Genomic DNA, 25936 nt, shown 5'->3' with positions numbered 1-25936 from the left:
CTTTTACAAATTTTGTTCTGACTAATGCATGATGACAGTAGCTTGTGCAGAATTGATGGGGACTTTTGATTAATCCCTTCACAGCTTTGAAACACATGGATATTATGATATTCTAATGACCCTATATCTCGACTCAGTATGAAATATGTTGAAGCTAGAATGATAACTGTTGCTTCAGGTTTCAGTGATTGGAAACTTGCTACCTCAAAATAGCTGGCATAGGTGCTAAGACTCTCCCAAAGATCTATTAGGGAAGAACCTTTGGAATGTTGTTGTTGTTGTTGTTGTCGTTCCCTAGACTGTCTGTCCGAGCAGTCCCGTCTCCCCAAGGAAGGCCACAGCCGAAACTGGGTTTTCCCACAAATCCTTTATAGAGTGTATGTTGTGTTGTTTGCGTGCATGATTGTGTATAATGCAGTCTTCCATTATGTGTTGTATGGTATGGGGTGAAGTGTTACATCCTGGGCAGCTGTTCACAACACGGTCGTCCAGCCTCTTCTGGTAGCTTAGAAGTGCTGGGTGGTGACCGCATCGCAGTCTGGCCAAGTGGACTCTGTCCTTTCGTGGGAGAGAGGATTCAGAAGGGTGGATATCAGGGGGTCTGGCATGCAGCAGTGTGTTGTCTTTCAGTGTGTTAATGGAGCGGTGAGTGATATGATTATGAATATGTTTCTGGAGGCTGGTATTTGGTGGTTGTGGAGGAAGAGAAGAGAGTATCTGTGCGTAATAAAGGTCTTTGGGTGTAGTTTTAATGTTTCTTGGTGTGTGTGGGTGTTCTGCTATGTAGTGTAGCAGGTGTGATGTGTTTGTGGTGGCTGCAGCAAGTGTTTGTGTGCCTCTCATGTCGAGGTGGTCCTTGACTTTGAGGACTTTTGTTTCATGGTGTAAATGGTCTGTAGGTGATGTATTTGTGCAGCCTGTAATTGTTTTTAGGGCTTTGTTTTGTATGATTTGAAGGGTGTTGTGGTGTGTCTCACTGAGATTAGGAGCCCATGCAGGACTCGCATAATTCATCACTGAGCGTATGCATTGTTTGTATATTGTTATATTAGTTTCTTTGTTTTGTCCAAATGTTGTTCCAGTGATTGACTTAAGTGCGTTAAGTCTAGGTGTGCATTTGTTTTTTATGTTGGTGAGGTGTTGTTTGAAAGACATGGATGTATCGTATGTTACACCAAGAATTTTCGGTGTGTTTGTGTGTGGTATTAGAGTGTTGTTGATGTAGAGATGAGGTATGTATTTGTGTTCTTTTGTCCAGTTGGTGAGAAGTGTTGCTGTAGATTTGGTTGGAGCTATTTTGAGTCTGTTTGTGATGAACCATGTGTTGAGTGTGTCAAGGTAAGGCTGGATTATTTCTGCAGCTTTGTCTGTGTTTCGATGTGTGCATGTGATTGTTATGTCGTCTGCGTAGGAAGAGATTTGTATTTCTGAGGTGTCTGGCGTGGGTAAGTCATGCATGTATAGATTAAATAATGTGGGGGATAGAACTGAGCCCTGTGGTACTCCGTTCTTAATGTTTCTGATGTGCGATGATTGGCCATTATATGACACATGAGCATTCCTGCCTGCCAGATAATTGGCCAGCCATCTTTTGGTGTTATTGTGCATGTCTGTGTTATATATTTTATTTGTTAGGTTGTGGCGGGGGATAGCATCAAAAGCTTTACTAATGTCCAATGTTATAAGAAGTGTTCTGTGGTGGGGCCTATCTGAATTGATGCCATCTAAAATTCTTTGTGTGAGGTTTGTCAGAAGAGTGTTTGTGGAGTGTAGTGGCCTAAAACCGTGTTGTGAGTCAGCAAGGGGAATATATGGTGTGACAAGTTTAAGTATTAGGCGTTCAATGACTTTAGAGGGGGTGCAGAGAAGTGTGATTGGGCGGTGCGATGTTGGGATTGTTGGGTCTTTGTTCGGTTTTGGAATGGTGATTATTTTACCATGCTTCCAGATGTCGGGTATAGTGTTGTGTGAATAGCTGTAGTTTGCAATGTTTGTGAGTGCGTGTATACCTTGTGGTCCAATGTGTTTTAGGTGGATGTTGCTTATGTTATCAGGGCCACAGGCAGATGAGTGCTTGAGATTATGCATTATGAGTTTTGTCTGACTGTCTATGAAGGGTGTATAGTCTGAGTCTGTGGGGAAGTCTTTCTTACGTCGAATGGTGCGTCGGTCGTCAGGGTGAGATGTAAGATGGCTCGTCTGTGCAAAATGACGTACGAGTGTGTTTGCTTGTTGTCTGTTTGAGGGTAGATTATCTGTTGTTGTGATTATTGCTGCGTGAGAGCGTGTAGTGTTAGTGTTGGATAGTGTGATGCTGTTGAGTGTTTTGTACAATTTGCTGGTGTTTGTTTTGTGATCAAGTGTATTGATAAAGTTTTGCCAATTTTGTGTTTTTTGTTCATGTATTTTATTGGCAATCACAGTGTTTAGTGTTTGTATTTGGTCTGCTATGTTTCGAGGGATAGGTGTGGGGGTATCGTGTTTATGTGTGTCACGTTGTCTGATGAGGCCTTGGATTTCTGGTGTGAAGTTGGGGTTGTGTGATTTTCTGTTGCCTCTAGGGATGTATCTCTTGTCTGCGTTTTGTATGATTGTATTAAAAGGAGCTGCAACGTCTACGTCGTGGGACCACCCCCCAACCCCAAGAGTTGGGGGCCAATCAGCAGCAACCACCCCTGGCCATCAGCTCTACGCAGATGGCACCGATCCCCAAGGGGGAGCTACGCCTACCTGGGGGAGTACCTTTGGAATGTTGGATGAGTTAATTATTCTTTGCCCCTTTGCCTTTATCTCTTCTTTAACCCTTAACAGGTAAAGGTCTTTTTGACAAACGATTCAGGTAAAGCGGGGTCTGACAGACCCCAAACACAAAAAATAAAAATAAAATACTTCTACTGCATTTATTGACATAGAAATCAAAACATATGTACTTCAACTTATATTCTTCCATTTACATGCTTAAAAGTGACTATAATTGTTAGACATATATTTTAATGAAAATTACAAAAAAAAATTATGAAAAATAAGATATTGTTGACTTCAGAGGGTGCTTGACTGAAAGCATGAAACATGAAGCGGTTGGTCATCATCATTTTGTAGAGACCAATGTCCCAACTATCTTTAAGGAAAAGCAGAGCTACAACAAATGAATAATAAATGTGTTTCATAAACCATGAAATCTGAAGAAAAAAAACGAGGTGATTATTTTGACTTTGACCAATTTTACGCAAAAATTATGGACTGGTTTTAATGAAATTTTCAGGGAAGGTTGATACTAGGTCCAGCAAACAATCTATAAGTTTTTAATGGTATCTAAGTTTATTATTTATAAGTTTTTATGGCTCTAAGCACTCCTACCCTGACTCAGCAAAACCCCATCCTTCGTTGACGGAAGTTTGTGGTCTCAGAGGGTTTTGAGTTTTCTTGAGAGGACATGAGTCGAGCAATTCATACATAATGCTAGTGATAATGAAGAACATATTTTATTGGATATACTGAAAGTGGAATTTGTGATACTGAAGAATCTAATTGCAGTCATCGCAGATGGGGGTTGAATGGTCCTGACACACTGGTCTTTTGCAGTGTAGGCAGTCTTTTGCAGTGTAGGCAGTAGTTCTTGGTCTTCCTGTCAGACTTCCGGTCACACAAGGCACATCGCTTTCTGATAGAAGAGGTATCTGCTTGCTGATGGGGCATGTTCAAGCCAAAGACCGTTCTGATGGTCATCAAAGTACTTTTGTGCATCCCCTTGAAGTTCATCCTCTCCTCTGCCCATGGCCGTATCATCTCTTCTGCCAGCTCAATCAGATACTTCCGGCGTGATGAAAGTTCCGCCTGTCCATCACGTTTCCTCATTTCATTGCAGGTGATATAGGAGTTGACACCGGCGGTGTTGACCGGTCCGTACATTATGCACAAAGGCCACCGTTTGGTTATTCGGCTGCTCGTATATCGGGCACACATTTGATCAAACGCGTCAACCCCTCTTTTTGTGTTGTTATAATACAAGATGATTTCTGGCTTCCCACAGTCATCCATAACAGGTTGTTGGTGCATTGAGGAGATCAACTGCACAAATTTTTTCTTCTTCTTGTCAGGTAAATGTGACACAAGTGCCATGGTTGTGTCAAAGAGGAAAGCCGTGCACCCTTTTCTGATGACCGTCTTGTCTGTCATCAGAGCTGGTACTTGTGGCTTCTTGTCCCTCAGTGTGCCTACATATGTGAGCCCATAATTTTTCAAAAGATTTTGTACAAGGTGGATAGATGAGAACCAGATGCATGTGTGGGAATAGAGTGGCTGAGGTGTCCTAAAATGTGGCGAGATGTCACATCTTATGATATGAGAATAGTGTGAGAAGAAACATATTATCAACAGAACAGAAAATATCAAACACTTATATGTGATACAAAATATGTGATACAAATTAAATTTGAACTAAAAGAGGGGAAGGATGGAATAAATTACAGCTGTATGTGTGGGAATAGAGTGACTGAGGTGCCCTAAAATGTGGCGAGATGTCACATTTTATGATGATATGAGAATAGTGTGATCTTGTGAGAAGAAACATATTAACAGAACAGAAAATATTAAGCATTCATATGTAATACAAAATATGTGATACAAATTAAATTTGAACAAAAGAGGGAAGGATAAATCAATCAAATAAAATGTGGCAGAATGTCATGTTTTATGATAATATGAGTATAGTGTGACCATGATATGAAAAGAAACTCACATTACCAGAACAGAAATTAAACATTGTGATAAAAATGAATGTGATCAAAAGAGGGAAAATGGAATAAGTTAAATAAATAAATTAGATAAATAAATTAAATGAATTAAATAAATAAATAAAATCAAACTCGGATGTATGTTTTTCTGTTGATAAAAAAAAAAATATATTATTTACCCATAAGTATAAATGATAAAACATTTATATGACATGAACAAACCTCAGGTAAAGTGGGGTCTGACAAACCCCACGCTACTCACACCTCAGGTAAAGTGGGGTCTGACTCACCCCACGGTACTCACACCTCAGGTAAAGTGGGGTCAGACGGGCTCAAAAGCTCTATAAAGCTTATATAGAGCAAGATTCAGGAATGACCCTATCACCCCATTAAACTACTCCACTGATCAAGAAGGTATATGGGAGTACATATCTGTATGTAATATATTAATATATTAAAATTAAAAAACAAAAAAGTATGGGGTCTGTCTGACCCCACTTTACCTGTTAAGGGTTAAGTTACTAATAGTCCTTCCTGGAGGCTGTTGCTGGTTTCCTGGAGGCATGGGTCTTTTGCAGTGGAATGATTGATTGATCCTTTGCCCCAGTTCTCTCTTGCAGGAGACCCATGGCACCTAGGAAACCAGTCCCTCAGTTCATTCAAAAAGCCACTCACTAAAGATATTTTGTGTATTTACCTAGTTGTATTTTGTGGGAGGAGTGCTATGCTCATAGTGACCTGCTGTTGCATCTTTCCGCATCCAATTTTTTCTTAAAGTCATGTATAGTTGTAGCACTCACTGTTTCCTCTTTCAGTTTGTTCCAGATATCTATTACTGTGTGTGGAAAGCTATTCTTTTTCAGATCTCTTCTGTAACTGTCTTTCTTAAGTTTCTTCTCATGTCCTCTTGTATTTCTTCTGTCCCATTTTAGTAGGTCATCCCTATCAAGAATTTCCCTCTCTTTCATAATTCTGTAAATGGTTATCTAATCACCTCTTTCTCTTCTTTGTACAAGGGTTGGTAAATTTAGTTTGTCCAATTTTTGTTCATGTGTCAAATTGTTGGTGCCATTTTTGTCATTGCTCTTTGAATTCATTCTAGTTTTTTTTTGTACTAGGTGTCCATAGAGACAATTTTGGTCTTATCAGTGTAACTAGTATTTTCTTTACTATTTCTTCATCCATGTAGTCAAAGGCCACTTTCATTGATCTTAATAAGTTAAAAGTTTCTCTGACTAATTTGTTGACATGTTTGTCTGGTGTCATGTCATTTGAGATAGTTACTCCTAGGTCACTTTCTGAGTTTACTTTTTTACTTACTTTGTACCAATTTTATATTGTCCTGAGATTCTATTTTTGCTTTTTCCAAATTACATTATACTGCATTAATGTTAAAATTCACTTCACTCTTTTGACTCCATTTCCCAGGTCTTTGCCTAGGTCTTCTTGAAAAGATTTGCAATCTTCCTCTGTATTTATTCTCTTTAATAGTTTCACATCATCTGCAAATAAGTTCATATAATAGCAAACATTATCGGAGCCAATAGAGAGCCTTGGGGGACTCCACTTATCATATATTCCCAATTTGAGTTCTTGTCTCAAAGCACCACCCTCATTTTTCTTCTGTTCAAGAAATCTTTCATTAATTCCAATAATTTTCCTTGTATTCCACCTATTTAAACTTTTCTTAGTAGCTTTTTGTGTAGTACTTGGTCCAAAGCCTTTTGTATTTCCAAGAAAGCACACTCTGCCCATCCATCTCTTTCTTGTATTATTTCTATTAATCTTGAGTAAAAGCATATTACATCCAGGAGGTGCCAAGATGAGAGGGAGGGAGGAGGGTGGAGGGGAGTGGAATATGTAGGGGATGGAATGGGTGGGATTGGTTTCTATGCCTTTTTCTTTTTGGCTACCCCCCTTTGTAAGGGGGAAAAAAGCCTTTGGTGTATGTATGTATGTATGTAAAAGCATATTATGTTTGTAGTACATGATCTTCCTCTTCTAAATCCAAATTGTTTAGGGTTTAGTATATTGTTCTCTTCCAAGTGTTTAATCCATTTATTTTTAATAACTTTTTCGCATATTTTTGCAATTGTGCTTGTAAGGGATACTGGTCTATAATTTGTTGGATTTTCTTTGTCTCCTCCTTTATATATTGGTACAATATTTGCATTTTTCCAATCTTGTGGTACTTTTCCTTCTTTGAGTGAGAAGTCAATTATCTTGTGTATTTTGTCTGTAAGTTCATCTATACATTCTTTCAACATCCATTTCACAATTCTATCAGGCCCATATGACTTTCTGACATCAAGATTCTTTATTTGGTCCCATATGTCTTTCTGTGTCACCATTATTTCTTTAATTTTGGGGGATCCTTCATGTTGTCCTTCATCCCAAATTTGTGAGCTTTCAATTGTAAATACAGACTTAAAATGCCTGGTCATTACTTTAACCATTTCTACATCTTCTATATATTCTTTGTTTCCTCCGTGCAGTTTCACTATTTCATGTTTGTCTTTCAGTTTGTCATTTACATATCTGTAAAATAGTTTAGGTTTGTCTTTGCATTTGTCTATTATATCTTTTTTGTAGACCAATACCCTGTCTGGGGTATTGGCTGCATGTTATTTTGGCAAAGTAGCATGCAGTTGATACTTTAGGGTCTATATGGAGCGCCCTTATGGACCAGAGCCACACATCATTATGTCTGTGATAGAGGAAAACTCTGTACATAGAGAAATGATGACACTTTTATAGTACAACTGTCCCTCCGTTATGCTGTCCCCCAACCCCTTGTTATGTCCTGTACCATTTCTCTGAATATTCATTTACTTTTTTTGCCTACCTACCCTGTGGTGGGGGCAAAAAAATACTGCCACCAAGTATTTCCACTTGAGTCGTAAAAGGCAACAAAAAAGGGACAGGGATGGGATTAGGAGTCCTACTACCTGTAGCCCCAAAAGGGGACATTCCTAAAAAAGAAAGTAAAGGCACAAGAAGGTCTGGGAGCTTTCCAACCAGTACCCTAAGGTTTGCGTGGATGTGGTACAGATGAGAGTAAAAGGGAAGAGATAGGCAGTATGTTTGTGAGAAGAAAGATGGATCTACTGGCTTTGAGTGAAACTAAAATGAAAGGAAAGGGCAACTGTGAGTTTGGGAGTGTAGCTGGGAGATACTCAGGAGTGAAGAGGGGACGAGGGAGAGAAGGGGTGGCTATACTAGTAAGTGAAGAGATAAGTATGTGGGTAGTGGAGTGGAAGGAGGTGTCATCAAGGTTGATGTGGATGAAGGTGAAGCTGGGAAAGGAGATGTGGGTTTTTGTAAGTGCATATGGGCCTGGTATTGAGAAGAGCGTAGAGGTAGATATAAATGAGTGCATAGAGGGATTAGGGAGAAATGTCAATGTAGTTGTATTGGGAGACCTAAATGCTAAGGTAGGAAATGAACCAGTTGACAGTGATTGGGAAGTATGGAGTTCCAGGTAAAAAACATAGTGGAGAATTGATGGAGATGTGTCTTGAAAGAGAGTTGATGATAGCAAATACAGTGTTTAAGAAGATAGAATGTTAATGGACTATATAGTGGTGACTAGGAGTGTGGTAGGAAGAGTTAAGGATGTACATGTTCTAAGGGAAGAGAGTGGGGGAATATCAGATCATTTCCTGGTGGAAGATAAATTGAGAGTGGAGAATAGGTGGAGAGGGAGGAAAAGGGCAGAAGGTAGGGAGATACTTAGAGTGAACTGCTTAAATGAAGAAAAAAAGGAGAATGAGTATAAGAAGAAGTTGAGAGAGTAAAGGATAGAGTAGAACTAGGAGTGGAGGAGGAATGGGGATGGTTCAAGGAGGGAGTCATAAGGTGTGCAGAGATGGTGTGTGGAACAAGGAGGGCGGGAGGAAATAGAAGGAAGGGTAGTGAGAGGTGGGATGAGGAAGCAAAAAGGGTGTAGAAGAGAAGAAGCAGGCATTCATAGATTGGCTGCAAATTAGGACGAGGGAATCGTATGAGAGGTACAAAGTAAAGAGAAAGGAAGTTAAGCATAAAATAAAAGAAGCAAAGTGGAGAGCAGATGTGAAATGGGGAAAGAGTATGACAGAAAATTTTGAAAGAAATATAAAGTTGTTTTGGAAGGAAATTAAAAGAGAAAGAGGAGGCGAATCAAGTAGAGAAGAAGAGGTAAAAGGTGCAGATGGAGAGATGATAATGGAAGAGAAGGCAGTGAGAGGAAGGTGGGCAGAGTATTTTAGGGAGTTGCTAAATGTGAAGGAGGATAGGGAGGGAAAGGTAGTTGCAGTGGGAAGCGCTAAGAAAATGAGAGTGGTAAGTGAGGAAAATGGAGGAGAAATATGGAAGGATGAAATGAAAGCAGCTGTTAAGATGATGAGAGCAGGTAAGGCACCTAGGTTCAATGGATGCCATGTAGAATGTCTGAAGAAAAGAGGTACAGTTATGGTGGACTGGCTGGTGAGGTTATTTAATGTTTGTTTAAGAGAGGGTAGAGTGCCAGAGGACTGGAGGAGTGCCTGTATAGTTCCGCTTCACAAAGGAAAGGGGGACAAGTGTGAGTGTAGTAGTTTCAGAGGGATCAGCTTGTTGCGTGTAGTTGGAAAGGCTTATGGGAGGTTCTTGATTGACAGGATTAGGAGAGGAACAGAGGGAGTAATTGGTGAGGAACAGTGTGGTTTTAGGACAGGTAGGGGATGTGTAGATCAGATTTTTGTGGTGTGACAGATATGTGAGAAAGCTATAGGAAAAGGTAAGGATTTTTTTGGGCTTTTATGGATCTGGAAAAGGCTTACAACAGGGTAGACAGAAAGGCACTGTGGGAGGTACTGCAGATATATGGGATAGGAGGAAAGCTGTTAAGAGCAGTCAAGAGTTTTTATGAGAGTAGTAGAGCTTGTGTTAGGATTAGAAATGGAGAGAGTGAATGGTTTGAGGTAAAGGTGGGACTATGTCAGGGGTGTGTTATGTCGCCCTGGCTGTTCAATCTTTACATGGATGGGGTGGTGTGGGAGGTGAATGCAAGGGTAGTGGGTCAGGGGTTGGAGATGATTGAAGAAAATGGAGAAAGGTGGGAGGTGAGCTGGCTGTTGTTTGCTGGTGACACTGTGCTTGTAGGAGGATCAGAGGAAGGAGTGAGGAAGTTAGTGACAGAGTTTGAGAAGGTATGTGAAAGAAGGAAGCTAAATATAAATGTGGATAAAAGTAAGGTGATGAGATGTACAAGGGGAGAGAGTGACAGTAGGCTGGAAGTGAGCATTAAGGGTGAGAAACTGGAGGAAGTGGATAATTTCAGATACTTGGGTGTGAATGTGACAGGAAAGGGAGGAGTGGGGGTGGAGATAGAATGTAGATTGAGAGAAGCGAGTAAATGCCTTGGTGGGTTAAAAAGTGTAATGAGAAATAGACATTTGGGAATGGATGCCAAGAGCAGGTTATATGAAGGAGTGATTGTGCCAACAGCAATGTATGGGGCAGAAACATGGAACATGAGAGAGGAAGAGAGAAGGAGTCTGAATGTGTTTGAGATGAAATGTCTGAGAAGTATGATAGGGGTTACTAGGCTAGATAGAGTGAGAAATGAGGAGGTGAGGAGGAGAACAGGGGTGGAAAGGGAGCTGGGAGATAGGGTTGATGAAAGAGTATTAGAATGGTTTGGACACATGGAAAGAATGAATGAAGAAAGATTGGTAAAAGAAGTGTGGAAGGCGGAGGAGGAAGGAGTGAATATGAGGGGACGTCCTTGGATAAGATGGATGGATGGGGTGAAAGCTCTTTACAAAAGAGAGGAATGTCTGTAGAGGAAGGATGGGAGAGGACAGAAGATAGGGGTGAATGGAGAAGGGTTGTTTATAGATGAGACTGTGATGCATGAGGGGGAGTGGGTGGGGGATGTGAGTTGAGGAAGTATGTATGAGAAAAAAAATTGACGCAGCCCGAAGGGATTTCTCCTGTCTTCTCCTTTCTGCGTGAGGGGACAGAGAGATGGGGTTGCCGAATTTATGAAGTGGCCTTGCTGTGGATGTGCTGTCTTGTATTGTATGGTCAATAATAAAGGTGGAGTAAAACACGGCAGGTAAACTTCTATTGTAATTGTACATGGAAAGTACAATCTACGTCTTCACTCACTCTCACGACAGTCAAGAATTGAACTGCATTCACCCTAAGTAAGCTCACGACTGACTGTGTGCGTGACTAGGCTTGAGTAGTCGGCTCCAAACAGTTATTAAAGATTTATTTTCTACAATTATTTTGATTATTCACTCGTGCACAGGAATTTACATACATTCAGTTATACAACAACTTAATTTGATAGTAATAATGATTATCCCATTCATTCAACTTTCGCATTACAAATAAATTGATAATTACTTAATAGGTACCAATGGCAATAAGTAAGTTCTCGAACATTCACGCTGACACGCATGTACATACACACATACAGAAATTCTAACTACGCATTTATCTGAATCTACAAGGAGCATAATGCTAACAAAATAATAATACAATAAACGCTTGGCCACGTGAAAGGAGCTGGCCTCAGCGACTTACAATGTAACGTACAAGAAGATATATTTAATTAGTACATGCAGGTATATGAACATTATATATAAATACATGGAGAACATACATGGAACATTAAAAATTTTAAAGGATGGTAGTGGAGAACATTTTGGCAGCTATAAGGGATTGAAAGCTCAAGAAGTATGACGGCTGCGAAGATTATAGGTTTGGGAGACAAGGGACGTTGAAATGGGAGGGGAGGGAGGAAGGGGTTCTGTGGGAGTCGGAGGGTCATTGTCACAGTCTACACCTCGAGAGAAAAGCTTAAGGGTGTCCAGGTGCATGATGGATTCTGTGTCTGAATGTAAGTGTATTACTTTGACTTTGTTTGTAGGTTCTAGTGCGAGGACACGGAAAGGACCAAGGAATTTTGGTGAAAGCTTGGAAGATGGAGAATGGTTCTGGGCATATACGATGTCACCTATTGCAATGTTAGATTCTCTCGCATTTTTATTGTGAAAACGGGCCGTCTTGTTTTTAGCGAGAGAAAGAGACTGAGTAATTCTCTTGAAGAGAGAGCTGAAATTTGAAAGTGAAACCTTTACAAAATCATCAAGGTTGTAAATGGGACCTATTTCTGAAGCAAGAAGGTCATATGGGAGTTGCTTGTCGGAACCAAAGATGACAAAGTGAGGCGACTCTGATATGGACCTATTGATGGCACTGTTAAGGGAAGACTGAATCATAGGGACATGGTGATCCCAGGAGAGATGGAGGTCAGAAGCAAGGTGTCGGAGAGCATTGAGAATCTTTCTGTTTTGGCGTTCGACAAGGCCATTTGAACTGGGGTGGTATGCAACGATATTACATTGTGTGATTTGAAAGGATTTGCAAATATTTGAAAGAATCTCATTGTTGAATTCCGTGCCATTGTCAGAGAGAAGAACTTTGGGAGTAGTGAAGGGGCAAATAACTTTGTCAATGAACATCTTTGCAATTGTTGTCGCAGTCTTGTCTGGGATAGGTTCAAGTATGCAGAATCTGGAAAAATGGTCCATACACACAAACAGGTACTGGTTTCCACTAGAAGTGAGTGGTAATTTGAGAAGGTCAATAGCAACCATATCAAGGGTTTGCTAGGGATTGGGTATGTCTATATGGGAACTTTACTCTGAATATGACCTTTATGGCTAGCACAAGAGTGACAGGCGTCAATGGGGTTATGGATATCCTTTCTCATGGTAAGCCAAAAGTACTGAAGTCTGGCCTGTGTTAAGCATTTGTCTTTACCTGGATGTGCAGCAAGTGGAGAATCATGTAAAAGGAACAGAACTTCAGGTACTAAGTCAGAAGGAACTACGAGTTGTTGTACAAGTCTGTTTGGTTCATGCTTGTTGGAAGGTGTGGTTTCATGATAAAGAACATCATCGACAAGTCTGAAGTGGTCCAAGGAGGTAGGGAAGTCTGTAAGATCAGATGTATCTCCTTACTCGAGAGAAAATATCACACGGTTCCACATTGGGTTGGATCTTTGAGCTGCTTGTATGCGCGCATGAGTAAGAGTGACTGGCTGAGGGAGGGAATTGATAGCAGCAACATTTCTAGAAATTGCGTCTGCAACGTGGTTTGCGGATCCACGCACATAAGAGAAGGTGGGATTGAATTCTTGAATAGTCAAGAACCATCGAGCAAGTTTCCCGGACAAGTTCTTGCCTTTGAAAAGTTGAAGAAGTGCCTGGTGGTCTGTATGGACTGTGACGGGATAGCCTAGAATGATTTCTTTAAAATGTCGGAGAGCATATATTACAGCAAGAGCTTCAATTTCTGTGACAGAATAGTTACGTTCAGCTTTGTTAAGGAGTCTGGTGGTAAAGGCAATAGGGTGAAGGTGTGTGTCTTGTTCTTGCATGAGGACAGCACCAAGACCTTAGAATGAGGCATTGGTGTAGAGAATAAAGGGCAAGTCATAGTTAGGGAAAGCTAAGACAGGAGCAGTGGTAAGGGCATTCTTTAAGTCTGCAAAGGCTTGTTCCTGGGCAGACGACCAGTGGAAAGGTACATCTTTCTTTAGCAGTGAAGTAAGAGGGGCTGCAATTTTTTAATAATTGCGGATGTACCTACGGTAATAACCTGAAAGACCAAGGAAGGAGCGAAGGTGCTCAAGGTCCGTTGGACGAGGGAAGTCAGCAACAGCTTTGACTTTATCAGGAACAGTAAGAATGCCATCAGAAGTTAGTACGTGTCCAAGAAAACGAATTTCTTTCTTAAGAAAGGAGCATTTGTTGAGTTTGAGTTTTAGGTTGGCATCTGCAAGACGAGAAAAGACTTGTTGAAGGGTGTGAATGTGGTCGGGTAAGGATTTGGAAGTTATGATTATGTCATCCCAATATATGAAGACATTTTCACCAATTAAGCCATCAAGTACAGTATACATAAGTCGTGTGAAGACAGATGGAGCAGAGGTGAGACCCATAGCCAAACGTTTGAATTGGAAATGACCAGAAGGGGTAGAGAAGGATGTTAGAGGCCTGCTTTCTGGAGCAAGAGGAATTTGAAAATATCCTGACATTAGGTCTAAAGTTGAAAAGACAGTGTTATTTTGACCAACAGAATGTAAGATTTCCTGGAGAACGGGAATGGGCGTCCTTTCGGGGACAGTGATTTTGTTAAACTCTCTAAAATCAACAACAGGCGAAATGTACCATCTGGTTTGGGAACAACAAATAGGGGAAAGTTCCACTCGGAAATGGACGGTTCTATGATATCCTGGGCAAGCATGTCTGCAATGAGCTTGTCCACAATCTTGCGCTTACTGTGCGGCAGTCTATAAGCCGGAATGTAGCAATGTTTAGAGCCATCATGAAGGGGAATGTTGTGGTGAATGAGGTCCGTAGAACCTAGGGATTCACCTGGCAAAGCAATGACATGGCGAAAGGCATTGCATAAGGAAATTAAATCCTGTTGAGCATCGGGGAAGTCAAGGGGTTTGAAGTGAGATGCTTCAATAGGAACCTGTGCATGATGCACATCGGAGTTAATGGTACAAACTGGCAAGGAAGAATTTTGGTCATCAATGACTTGTACTCTTGAAGGATACACAAGAAAATCACATAAGTTAGTACCAATTTGAGGTGGAGGGGAGCATGAGTGTCATTGGCAACTAGAAAAGAAATATGACCTTTCTTGGAGGTAGTGCATAAGGCCGAAATTAGTGATATGGCTTTGACACGTGTGGATTCTGGCATACAGAGAACATCACATTCCGGAGCTCGGAAAATGCGAAGCTGCACTTTGAAATACTCATGTGGTGGAAGAGTCACGGTTCTTGTTAACACTGCATGAGTAGTACTACACATTGTGGAAAGCACATCGGAGACAGGGGAGGAGGTAATTATTAATTCATCCAAGGAAGGAGAAATCTGGATTTCTGTTGGAGAGAATTCTGTAGAAGGGGAAGGACATTTGGTATTCCTTTTCCTTGATTTAGGCATGCGAGAAGAACGCAAACGCTTTGTATGGGTGGGAACTTTGAGCAAGGTAGGTTCACTAGAAGGAGGAAGTGAAATCTGAAGAGAAGGTTCAGATGATGGTTGTACAGTATCCTGGGACATGGGAGCTAGAGGAGAAAGGGAGGAAGTACTCTCTGTTTGAGTTTTCTGACTGGGTACAGGGGGTAGGAGGAGCAACAATAGTGGGCACTGACACAGTTGGCATGCTGTGGGAGGGGGAATTTGCAGAAGCGGGAAGTGCAGAAGGTGGGTGAGAAGTAGTCGCCAAATGTAGGGCTGGAATAAAATGACGACCATAAGCAATGCCATGACGTTGGGGAAAGACGCTAATTCCATATTGCTGCATAGTGTCAAGTCCCAGAAGGACATCTGCAGGAAACTGTACATCAGCCACATAAAGAGGGATATGAATCTCTTGACTGTGCGGATGAAGAATTATAGGAAGATGTACCTAAAACTGGAAATGGAACACCATCTATGTTAGTAAGTTGGAGATCGGAAGGTTCCAAGATTGTAACATGCTTATAGGACAGGCGGAGTTTGTGGAAGGTGGAAGAAGTTATAATATTTACAGGAGAACCAGTATCTATGAAGAGAGATGTAGGAATGGTATGAACAGTTGCAGGAATGGAAATAGCATTGGACCATGTGTTAGAGTTAGAAAGAGTACAAATGGGAAGGGTGGGTGGTGGGGATGGGATATGCATGCTAGGAGGGGGTGTCCTGAGAGAAAGAGAAGGAGATAGTCATTTAGGAGAAGACGGGGAACTCCGACAGGAAGAGAAAGTCTGTTGGGAGGGGTTGGAGTTCAAAACACGACATTCTGCAGCCGTGTGGAAACATTTGCCACGGACGGGGCAATCTTTATCGGGAGGAGTGGAGAGACGAATAGCACACCTGTTAGCATAGTGGCCAGGGGTTTTGCAATAATAGCAAATAACCGTGGAACGTGAGAAGGATCTTTCTCTAGGGCGAGAAATAGATCTGGGACGGAAGGTGGATCTATGCTGAGAGGCAGATCGGGACACATGTGCAACTGATAAAGTAGGCTTGGGGATAGGGGCTGGCTGGGCAACAATGTCTGTCAGTGTCTTTGGTGACTCTTGGATCTGATGAGACAAGGTTGAGATGGTCATAGTTGGAGTGAATTGTATAGATTTAGTCTTGTTTAAGGTGTCTGGATGGAGAAGAGAAAGAAAGCGAAAGTAAGCAAAGAGGGACGCAACCTGGTTAAGGGAGATTTTTTCCATCTGCATCAACCCAGTTGGAAGATTCTAGTGTGGATTTTAGACGGGCCTTTAGATCTGATGCAAGTCTTGCAGCTTTTTCTTTTCTGACATAGGGGGGAGAGTTGATTTGTAAGGCAAGGTCATATAAGGGAGTGAGAACACCAAGTGTAGTGTGTTGGCCAAAGTGAGACTTAATCAAGTCAACATAAGCGGAATAATTGGTACATTCCTGAAACTCATCCGTTTGCAGGATGTCTCCGGCTATGGAGTCTAGATCAACAAAGCTACGTAGAACACCAAGTTTTTCATCATCAGTAGTGCACTTTCTACGATTAATAGCCGCTTCGACATTGTTAAGGAATGAATGGAAGGGGATATTGGATCCTGTGAATTTGGGTACGTCTACTGTGTTGTGTATAATAGTCATGAGTTGACAGGGTTGTTGGGTTGAGGAAGAAGCCATGTTGGTAGGGCTCAAACTTGGGGATGGGAATGGAGAAGGAGGTAGGGGTGGAAGGTCGTTTAGTGGCACACTGAGTAGAGACAATTCTGGGGAGGGAGGAGGTGAAGGTGTTGATTCTGTGGATGTAGGTAGAATATTGAGGGAGGGGTTACAAAAAGGATTGTGAGGAAAGTCTGTCATATGGGATTTACACACTGCCAAAAGGTTGTCCACTTACCTTAGAAATAGTAGATGTCTTGAGATGTAGAGACAGTGAGGGATCGAAACACACCGGTGGAATGGAACATAAGTGGATTTTGCTGTAAACAGTGGAAGATTTTAGTAAAGGCATACAGAAGTATAGGTAAATATACACAATGCAAAAAAAATTATAGGACTTATAATGAATTATGAAGAAAAATATTTTGAATTATTTGGCATATATATATATAAAATGCAGATAGTAATAGTAATGAAGTAAAAACACAAAACTGTATCACTTGAATGTCTGTAAAAGCAAAATATAACTGTCTGTAATTCACACAAGAACACTGTAATGTTATGAATTAATATATTACTGCACTTGAACACATGAGTATAAATTTAAAAAGTTCAAGAATGTCACTTATGGAGGAGGGGCTAACTAAACCGACTGGATTCGTCGTGTAACGGAGACGAAGTCAAGAGGGTGATGTGGAGGGTAGAGCGCAGAGAAGACGGTGGAGGTGGTTGGTGTCGCAGTGGAGGTCGCGTGAAGATGTAGTCGGCGTCTCGTTGTGAGGAACGGAGAGCGGATGGAGGTGGTTGTGTACCATGCATGCGAGCTGGACCAGAGGAGGTGGTGGACGTCACGTCACGCAATTTACGACAGAGGTGGAAGGTGGTGACCTCGTTTGACGTGACGATGCTGGAGCGGAAAGGATTTCAATGCTCGTGGGCCGGAAGTCCACTTGGGCAGTGGAGAAGTGGAGAAGAGACCGGATACTGTCGTAGTCCACTGGAGAGGAAGATGTGTGGAAGATGACTCGAAGTATGCGTTTGTCGGGGATTTTGAGTTGACCCACGCGTATGATTGACAGGGAGTTCCTGTTTGTGAGCTCAACCGTACGAGTGATTGACAGTTGGCTTAGGGGGCGAGCTTGGAGGGTGAGGGTGAGAGTGGAAGACGGGAAATGCGAAGACGCTGGTAGCTTGGGTAGAGATGAACGTGGTTGGAGGTAGCTTGTTGAGGTGACCTTAGAGCACTGTACGTATGTAGGGTATGTGGAATTGCAGGAATCGGACACCGAAGTTTGCACTGTAATAGGGGTCACACAAGGTGTGCACACTGGAATAACAGCAGGAATGTCACAGAAGCGTAGAGATGCACGTTGAAGCACGTAGCCCTGAACACGTTCACGTTGGTCGGTACTTGGAGTGGATAGAGCGTTTGGAAAAAGTTTCACTTATAACGTTCCGACACCGTGCTACCATTTATTGTATGGTCAATAATAAAGGTGGAGTAAAACATGGCAAGTAAACTTCTATTGTAATTGTACGTGGAAAGTACAATCTATGTCTTCACTCACTCTCACAACAGTCAAGAATTGAACTGTATTCCCCCTAAGTAAGCTCACGACTGACTGCGTGCATGACTAGGCTTGAGTAGCCGGCTCGAAACAGTTATTAAACATTTATTTTCTACAATTATTTTGATTATTCATTCGCGCACAGGAATTTACATACATACACCTTTCAGTTATACAACAACTTAATTTGATAGTAATAATGATCTATATCCCATTCATTCAACTTTCGCATTACAAATAAATTGATAATTACTTAATAGGTTCCAATGGCAATAAGTAAGTTCTCGAACATTCACGCTGACACACATGTACATACACACATACAGAAATTCTAACTACACATTTATCTGAATGCACAAGGAGCATAATGCTAACAAAATAATAATACAATACTTGCGACACTGCTTCTGACCCAGGGCAGTGGACAGGATGCAGGGATGACCCATCATCCAGGAGGTGGCAAGATGGGAGGGAGGGAGGATGGTGGAGGGGAGTGGAATATATGGAAAATGAAATGGGTGGGAGTGGTTTCTGTGCCTTTTTCTTTTTGGCTACCCCCTGTGTAAGGGGGAAAAAGCCTTTGGTATATGTATGTATGTATATCAACATATTCATTTCTCAGTTTGATGTATGTTTGCCATTTATTTATTTATTTATTTTATCTTGTTTTATTTTTTTGTCTTTTTTCCATCTTTTCCAGGCTTTGTCTCTTCTATTTTTATCATCACTACACTTTTTGTTATACCAACAATTTATGTAAACCCTTTTTTGTTTCTTCCTAGGTACATATTTATCTGTTCCCTCCTTGTATTTTTCCTTATATATGTTCCATTTCTCTTCCATCTTTGTTTCATTATTTCCCCAGTTAGCATTTAAAAAAAAATTTCTAATTTTTACAAAGTCAGTTTTGTTGTACATTGATTTTCCTTCTCTGTATTTCTCATTTCTTCTCACTTTATTTTGTACCCTGAGTTTGAACTCTATTAGTATATGGTCACTCTTCCCCATTGGTGTCTTGGTGATTTAGAGTGATTGAAGGATAATATATTAGCTGCTCTTTGTTTTGTGTGATGGTTGCCTCCAGAGCAATTGGTTTCTGTTTCCAGGAAGACCAAAATGTAGGCACATCAGTGCAACTTGTGTCCGTCAGTCAATCTGTTGCTCCATGTCTTTTGCAGGAGACCCACAACTCTCGGGTAACTGGCAACATGTATGCAATTGGCAATAGCTGACAAGTCTATCAAAATAAACACCATGTGAGGACAGAGCCTTTATAGATATGACATTTGGCTGTTGGAGCTTTATCAGTACACAATTGTGGCACACAGATCTTGGAGAATAAGCAGGAGGTCTAGATTAAGGAGGATGGGGAGCAATTGTCCATATGCAGAAGGACATTTTTATTCACTGCTGATGGACAACTGTGTAAGTGGAAGAATTAACCTCTTCACTCCGGGGCACAATGCACGTCTGGCAGCATTAGGTGCCCGACGTGTGATGTTGCGTCATAATAATCGCATGATAAAAAATAAAGTCAGTGCTCAATCGTTCGTTCTCTTTCACCCATGTATTTTGATAACCATAGAAAATATGCTGAAGCCAGTTTAGAGGGAATGGAGGTTATGTAGGTACGACTACAATAAATATAATCAAGATGCCGACGTCGGCATATATATATGTATATATATGTATATGTGTATGTGTGTATATACAGTATATATATATATGTGTATATACGATTATATTTGTTTGAATATAGTGGTATCAATTTTGGTATCAATCATAAGCTCTGTGTGGATGTTTTTGTAGCAATTCTCATTAAAGACATTTACAGACTGGAAAAAGTACAACGGCGAGCCACAAAACTTATTCCAAATATCAAAAATAAATCATACGAAAATCGACTAAAACATATGAATCTGTTTTCCCTAAAAAAGCGTAGACTCAGAGGTGACTTGATACAGGTCGTTAAGATTTTAAAGGGAATTGACAACATCAAAAGTGACAAAATTTTCACATTGAATGAGAATCAGGCAAGAAACAATGGTCTCAAACTGTCCAGAAATAGATTCAATTTGGAAGTAGGTAGAAACAACTTTGCCAACCGTGTAGTTAATGAATGGAATAAACTTCCTGCACAGGTAGTGCAATGTAGTTCAGTTCGAAGCTTTAAGATTCATTTAGATAAACACCTAAGCAAGATACTGTAATGATTATAATTTATTTTATATTATTTGTTTTTGTTTTGTTATCATTTGTCCTTTTGATTTTCATTTATTATTAGTTACATGTCAATTTATTATTATTTACTATTTACCTGTTTGTTTATTATCTAACTATACCTATGCATTTATTTATGTATTTTGTTTGTTATTTACATTATATTTTTTATTTTATTGTTATGATTTTTTTCGCATCCGACCTAGATATGGACCAAAAGGTCTCCTGTCGGCATGCTCCGCCTTTGTAATCCTTTGTAATCCTTTGAGTACCCACTTGCTCCTCATGCCGCCTATGTAGGCGTCACCGTATGGAAGTGGTTAAGGTGAGGAAGTATTTGTCCACTGAATGAACAAAATTGTGAGTGAAGAAATAAGGTGATTAGAGTAATTAGGGATAGCTTTCCAAGATTCTTTTTACAATTGGAAGCAAAGGAATCAGGCAGGTGGAAATGTTAAACATGCCTCCATTTTGATTGTAATGGATTCTGGGATGATGGCTGATCCAAAACATTTTCTCTGGATTTTATCAGGCGTGTATTTTACCTAGTTGTATTTACCTTGTATTATACAGGAAGGGAGCTATGCTCCTAGTGACTCATCTTTGTATCTTTCAGCATCGTGTTTGTTCTTAAATTTTTGTATAGTATTTGCACATGCTGTTGTCTCATTCAACTTATTCCAGATATCCACCACTCTGTGTGGGAAGCTATTCTTTCTCAGATCTCTTCTATAACTATCCTTTTGAAGTTTCTTTTCATGTCCTCTTGTTTTTCTCTTATCCCACTTTAATAAATCATCTCTGTCTAGGACTTCCATCCCTTTCATAATTCTGTAAATGGTCAGTACAGTCGCCGCAAAAAAAATCTATACAGTAAGGACTTTTGGACAATAAAACTCAAAAGTACAACTAACATGTGCTCTATTTCCACTTAAGAGTTACATTTAGTATTTTGTCATGTTCCCCTTGTTCTTGAGTACCATCTGGATCCTTCTGGGCATTGAAGAGGCAAGTTTGGTGAAGTAGGCGCTGTCCATAGTGACCCAGATCTTCTTCAGCACCTCCTTCAGGTCTGGAATACTGGTGGGTCGTGATTTCTCCAGTTCGTTTTTCATCAGATTCCAGGCATTTTCTATTGGGTTCAAGTCTGGGGAATTGCCTGGCCACTCCATAACACTGATATTGTTGTCATTAAGGAACTTTATCACTTCCTTAGACCTATGGGCAGGGGCACCGTCATGCATGAAATGATCACACTCATGGATGTCCCAAAATTCGAGCATGTGATCCCTCAAAACATTGATATAATTGCTCCCTTTCATGGTCACATTCTTGGGGAGGAAATATAGTCCACCCCTGCCCTTGTTACCACTAAAGGCACCCCACACCATCACACTGTCTGGGTGTTTCACTATTGTAACTGTGTACCGCGGGTCGAATCTGGACACATCACTGGGGCGACGAACAATCTTGGAGCTGCCCCTGATCAGCCTGAAGGTACTTTCATCACTGAACATCACCTTCTGCCACTACTCTGATGTCCAGTCCTTGTATTTCTTACAGAAATCAATCCGTTTCTTCTTCATGGCCTCTGTGAGCAGGGGCTTCTTGGCGGCACATCGAGCTAGCATTTTGAGGTCCTTCTGCAGCCGATGTTGGATCGTTCTTACAGCAACGTTTTTAAGGAGAGCAGGATGTTTTTGCTTCAGACTAACAGCTGTTATACATGAATCTGACATCACGTCTCGTTTTAGGATCTTGTCAGTGCGAGTAGATGTCTTCTTTGGGGCTCTAGAGCCTGGCTTTCTTGGTGGTGCCATACCAGGAGGGTGTGTGGCGGCTGCTTTCTTTAGGCTGTAAATGACCATTCTTGTCACCTGCAGGTCTGCGGCAACACGTATCACAGACATTCCCTGCTCTAACAGAGCTAGGGTGCGGGCCTTTTCTTGCATTGAAAGCTTGGAACGACCCATTTTGATCATCAGATCAGAAGGAGAGTTAGAGGGCACCAAAGTCAGTGAAAAAGTGAACAAAAGGGCACTAAAGAGCAGCATGCATAGACTCCTCTCTCATCTAGCACTGGCAGTGCACTGAAGCGTGATGTGTTGGCGAACAGTGTAAAAAAGGCGCGCTCTACACACCCACGTCATCAGTAACTCCGCCCACTTTTTATTATGGCGGGAAATCAAGTGGAAATCTATTCATAAAATCCCATGTATAGATTTTTTTTGCAGAATTTTCTTTTTTCTTTTTTTTTTTTTGTGGCGACTGTTGATATCCTCTTTCTCTTTTTTTGTTCCAGAGTTAGTAGTTCCAATTTGGACAATCTTTGTTCGTATGTCAATTGGGAGAGTGTTGGTGCCATCTTTGTCATTGCTCTTTGTATTCTTTTTAATTTCTTTATATTCTTTTTAGTACTGGGTGTCCATTGTGTCACAGCATACTCCAATCTTTGCCTTATCAGTGTAACTAATATTTTCTTTACCATTTCCTCGTCCAAGTAATCAAATACCTCTTTCTTTGATCTTAGTAAATTGAAGGTTTCTCGGAGTATTTTGTTGATATGCTTGTCTGGTGACATGTCTTTGCTGATAATTACTCCTAGGTCCCTTTCACCCCCATTATTTTCAGTTCCCATCTCTCCATAATTAATGGTTTAATTCTGTTTATTGTTCCCTTCTGTGGTATTGTATTTCTTCTTTCACTTTCAACTTTACTTCACTTAAGTATGTCTTTCACCATATCTTCTTTGGAAAGTAATGTTTCTCACAATGGGGTGAATTAAATGGAGGTATAATTTTCTATTTTCTTCCCAAATAATTACACTTGACTTGTCAATTTACATCAAGGGACTCCTGCCTGGGATCTTCAGTCCACTCACTAAGCCATCATGGTTCCAACATCACTACTTTATTCATCCCATGATCTTCACTGTTATAAATAAGTGCCTCCCCCAAGGGCATGACTTTTCTCCCATGTACCAATGATTTTCTTTCTCCACCCTTCTCCAATCAGAAAGACTGTTACAAAGTCTTAAGCAATACTGCTTGCACAAGCAATCTCGACATCAAGGCAGGAGTGGCTTAGTTTACATATTGTCACATTAGCATTAAAATCTGTTCCCAAGCAGTTGTTTATAATCTTTAGATGGGGAGCGAGATTATGCAACTCCTTCACGGCTTATGTTTGGAAAACATCCTATACATAAAATGAAATTCTTGCCACCTACCCCTCTATCTACCTTACTCCTAGGTCCCCTTCTGAGCTAACTTTTTTAACTTCATTTGTACCTATTTTATATTGCCATGATATTCTATTTTTACTTTTTCCAAACTCCATTATACAACATTTCTTGATATTGAAGTTCACTTCCTACTTTTGACATCATTCCCAGACTTTATCCAGGTCTTTCTGTTGTGATTCACAATCTCCCTCTGTACTTATTTTCTTAACCCCTACCATATGGTGCCGCACACGTAGGCGTCATGAGGATCAAGTGGATTCGCGACGCTGCCATATCGGCGTCTTGATTATATTTATTGTAGTCGCCCCTGCATTTTTACATTCTCCCTAATATGCCCTTAATCCCATTCTCTGTGGTTTTCAAAATTCAAAAAGTGAAAGAGAGAACAATTGATATAAGCGGTGACTATATTTTATGATGCGAGTATTATTACGACACGTCGTATGGCTGGCATTGGCTGCTGCCCGCGAGATTTAAGTCCCGGAGTGAAGTGGTTAAGTAGTTTTGCATCATCTGCAAAGAAGTTTATATAACATTCCACACCTTCATCCTTGTCATTTATATATATGGCAAATATAATTGGAGCCAATACAGAACCTTGTGGAACTCCACTTATCATTACTTTCCAGGTCGAGTATTTGTCTCTAAGTACTACCCACATTTTTCTGTTCAAGAAATCTTTCATCCATTCCAATAATTATCCTTGAATACCACCTATTGATTCCATTTTTCTTAATAGCTTCTTGTGTAGTACAGGGTGGGGCAGAGCAACTTGCTTATTTGGAAGGTCAATTAAAACGAAAGTAATTTTAGGTAGCCCCCCAAAAATAATTGCAGGGTGTTAAATCTGGCGACTGCAGATCGCCCCTCAAGAAGATGAGGCGTCCTAGGACGTGTTACCGGAAAACAGACATTGACACATTCACTGTGTGTGCCGTGGCACCGTCCTGCTGGAACCATGCATCTCCCTCATCCATCTGGTTGAGTGTTGGCAGGAAAACTCCTGAATCATGTGGACATAACAGTCAGAAGTCACTGAAACTGCCTGTTTGTTTTCTTCAAAAAACCATGGACCAATTATCCCAACTCGCAATAATGCACACCAGTTACACGTTGTGAATGTAGGGGATGCTGGAGAAGTTGTCTGGGGTTATTAGGGCTTCAATAACGCATGTTCTGCTTGTTTACTAATCCCGAAAGATGGAAGTGAACCTCATCACTGAAGAAAAGTGTGTTGTGAGGCATGCGAAGAAGCGCATCACATGCATTTTCTCAAGCAACAAGATTGCGTGGATTAAGTTCCTGCACCACAGCCAATTTGTAGGGATGAAATTTTAGTTTTTCATGAAGGATTTGCTTCACAGAACGAGTAGACAACCCAACAGCAGCTGCATGTTTGCGGGCAAAGCATTGAGAGGATCGCAAATCAGAAAGCCTTATCGCAACAAGGTTTTGGGGTGACCTTACTGTTTGTAGAATGCCAGTTTTTTTTTTTTTTACATCACCATTTTCCCTTAAGTTGTTTACCTATGAAACAATCGACTGCCAGCCAGGAACATGACCATGGGGCCCAATATTGAAATGTGTACGGAATGCAAGTTGCGTGGCTATGATTGAGTGACCGTTGGAAAAGTATACCTCAAGAGAGAATGCTCGCCCCACCTTCGTCCACTCCATGATGCTAACTGAAAAAGCAGCCCAGTACAACTTTACGCCCCACCCTTTCGAATGTGCCTACCCCCACCCTCCTCGAAGCAACCATCGCTTCAGGGTGCCATATTCAAATAAGCAAGTTGCTCTGCCCCACCCTATACTATATCAGATGCTTTTTGTAGATCAGGGAAAGCACAGTCTGCTCATCCATCCCTTTCTTTTATTATTTCTATTAGTCTCGAGTAGAATCAAATAAAGTTTGTGGCACATGATCTTCTGTGTCTAAATCCAAATGGTTTTGGACTCAGTATATTATTTTCTTCCAGAAATTTAATCCATCTACTTTTGATAACTTTTTCACATATTTTATCTATTGTGCTTGTAAGGGAGACCCGTCTATAGTTAGATTTTCCTTGTCCCCTCCTTTATATATTAGTACAATATTTGCATTTTTCCAATCCTGTAGTACCTTTCCCTCTTTGAGTGAGTAAGCAATTATCTTATATATTTTGTCCATTAGTTCATCAATGCATTCTTTTGATATCCAATATGCAATTCCATCCGGACCAAATGATTTTCTGACATCAAGGTTTTTTATTTGGTCTCTAATTTCCTTCCGTGTTACTGTTATTTCTTTCATTGAGGGGATCTTTCTGTATTTCCTCCTAATTTTGTGTACTTTCAATTGTGAATGATATGGTTTAATGTCACAAACTCCCCCTACCGGAAGGCTAGGACGGTGCCCGTCACAGAGAGCTTTGTAGCATGGAATTTAATGAACCATGCCCTTGGTTCAACTTTGCCAATGGCAGGATTCAAACCGCCATCCCC

General features: G+C 40.8%; 1 protein-coding gene across 10 annotated transcripts in view; it reads left to right on the top strand.

Moving 5' to 3' along the window:
* Zir (dedicator of cytokinesis) overlaps window positions 1–25936 on the top strand; it is a 661124-nt gene that overhangs the window by 187445 nt on the left and 447743 nt on the right. The window lies entirely within an intron of this gene.

Source organism: Oratosquilla oratoria, chromosome 24, assembly GCF_046742065.1.
Source record: "Oratosquilla oratoria isolate Oo_2021 chromosome 24, ASM4674206v1, whole genome shotgun sequence".
NCBI lineage: Eukaryota > Metazoa > Arthropoda > Malacostraca > Stomatopoda > Squillidae > Oratosquilla > Oratosquilla oratoria.
This window is presented reverse-complemented; position numbering and strand designations above follow the sequence as displayed.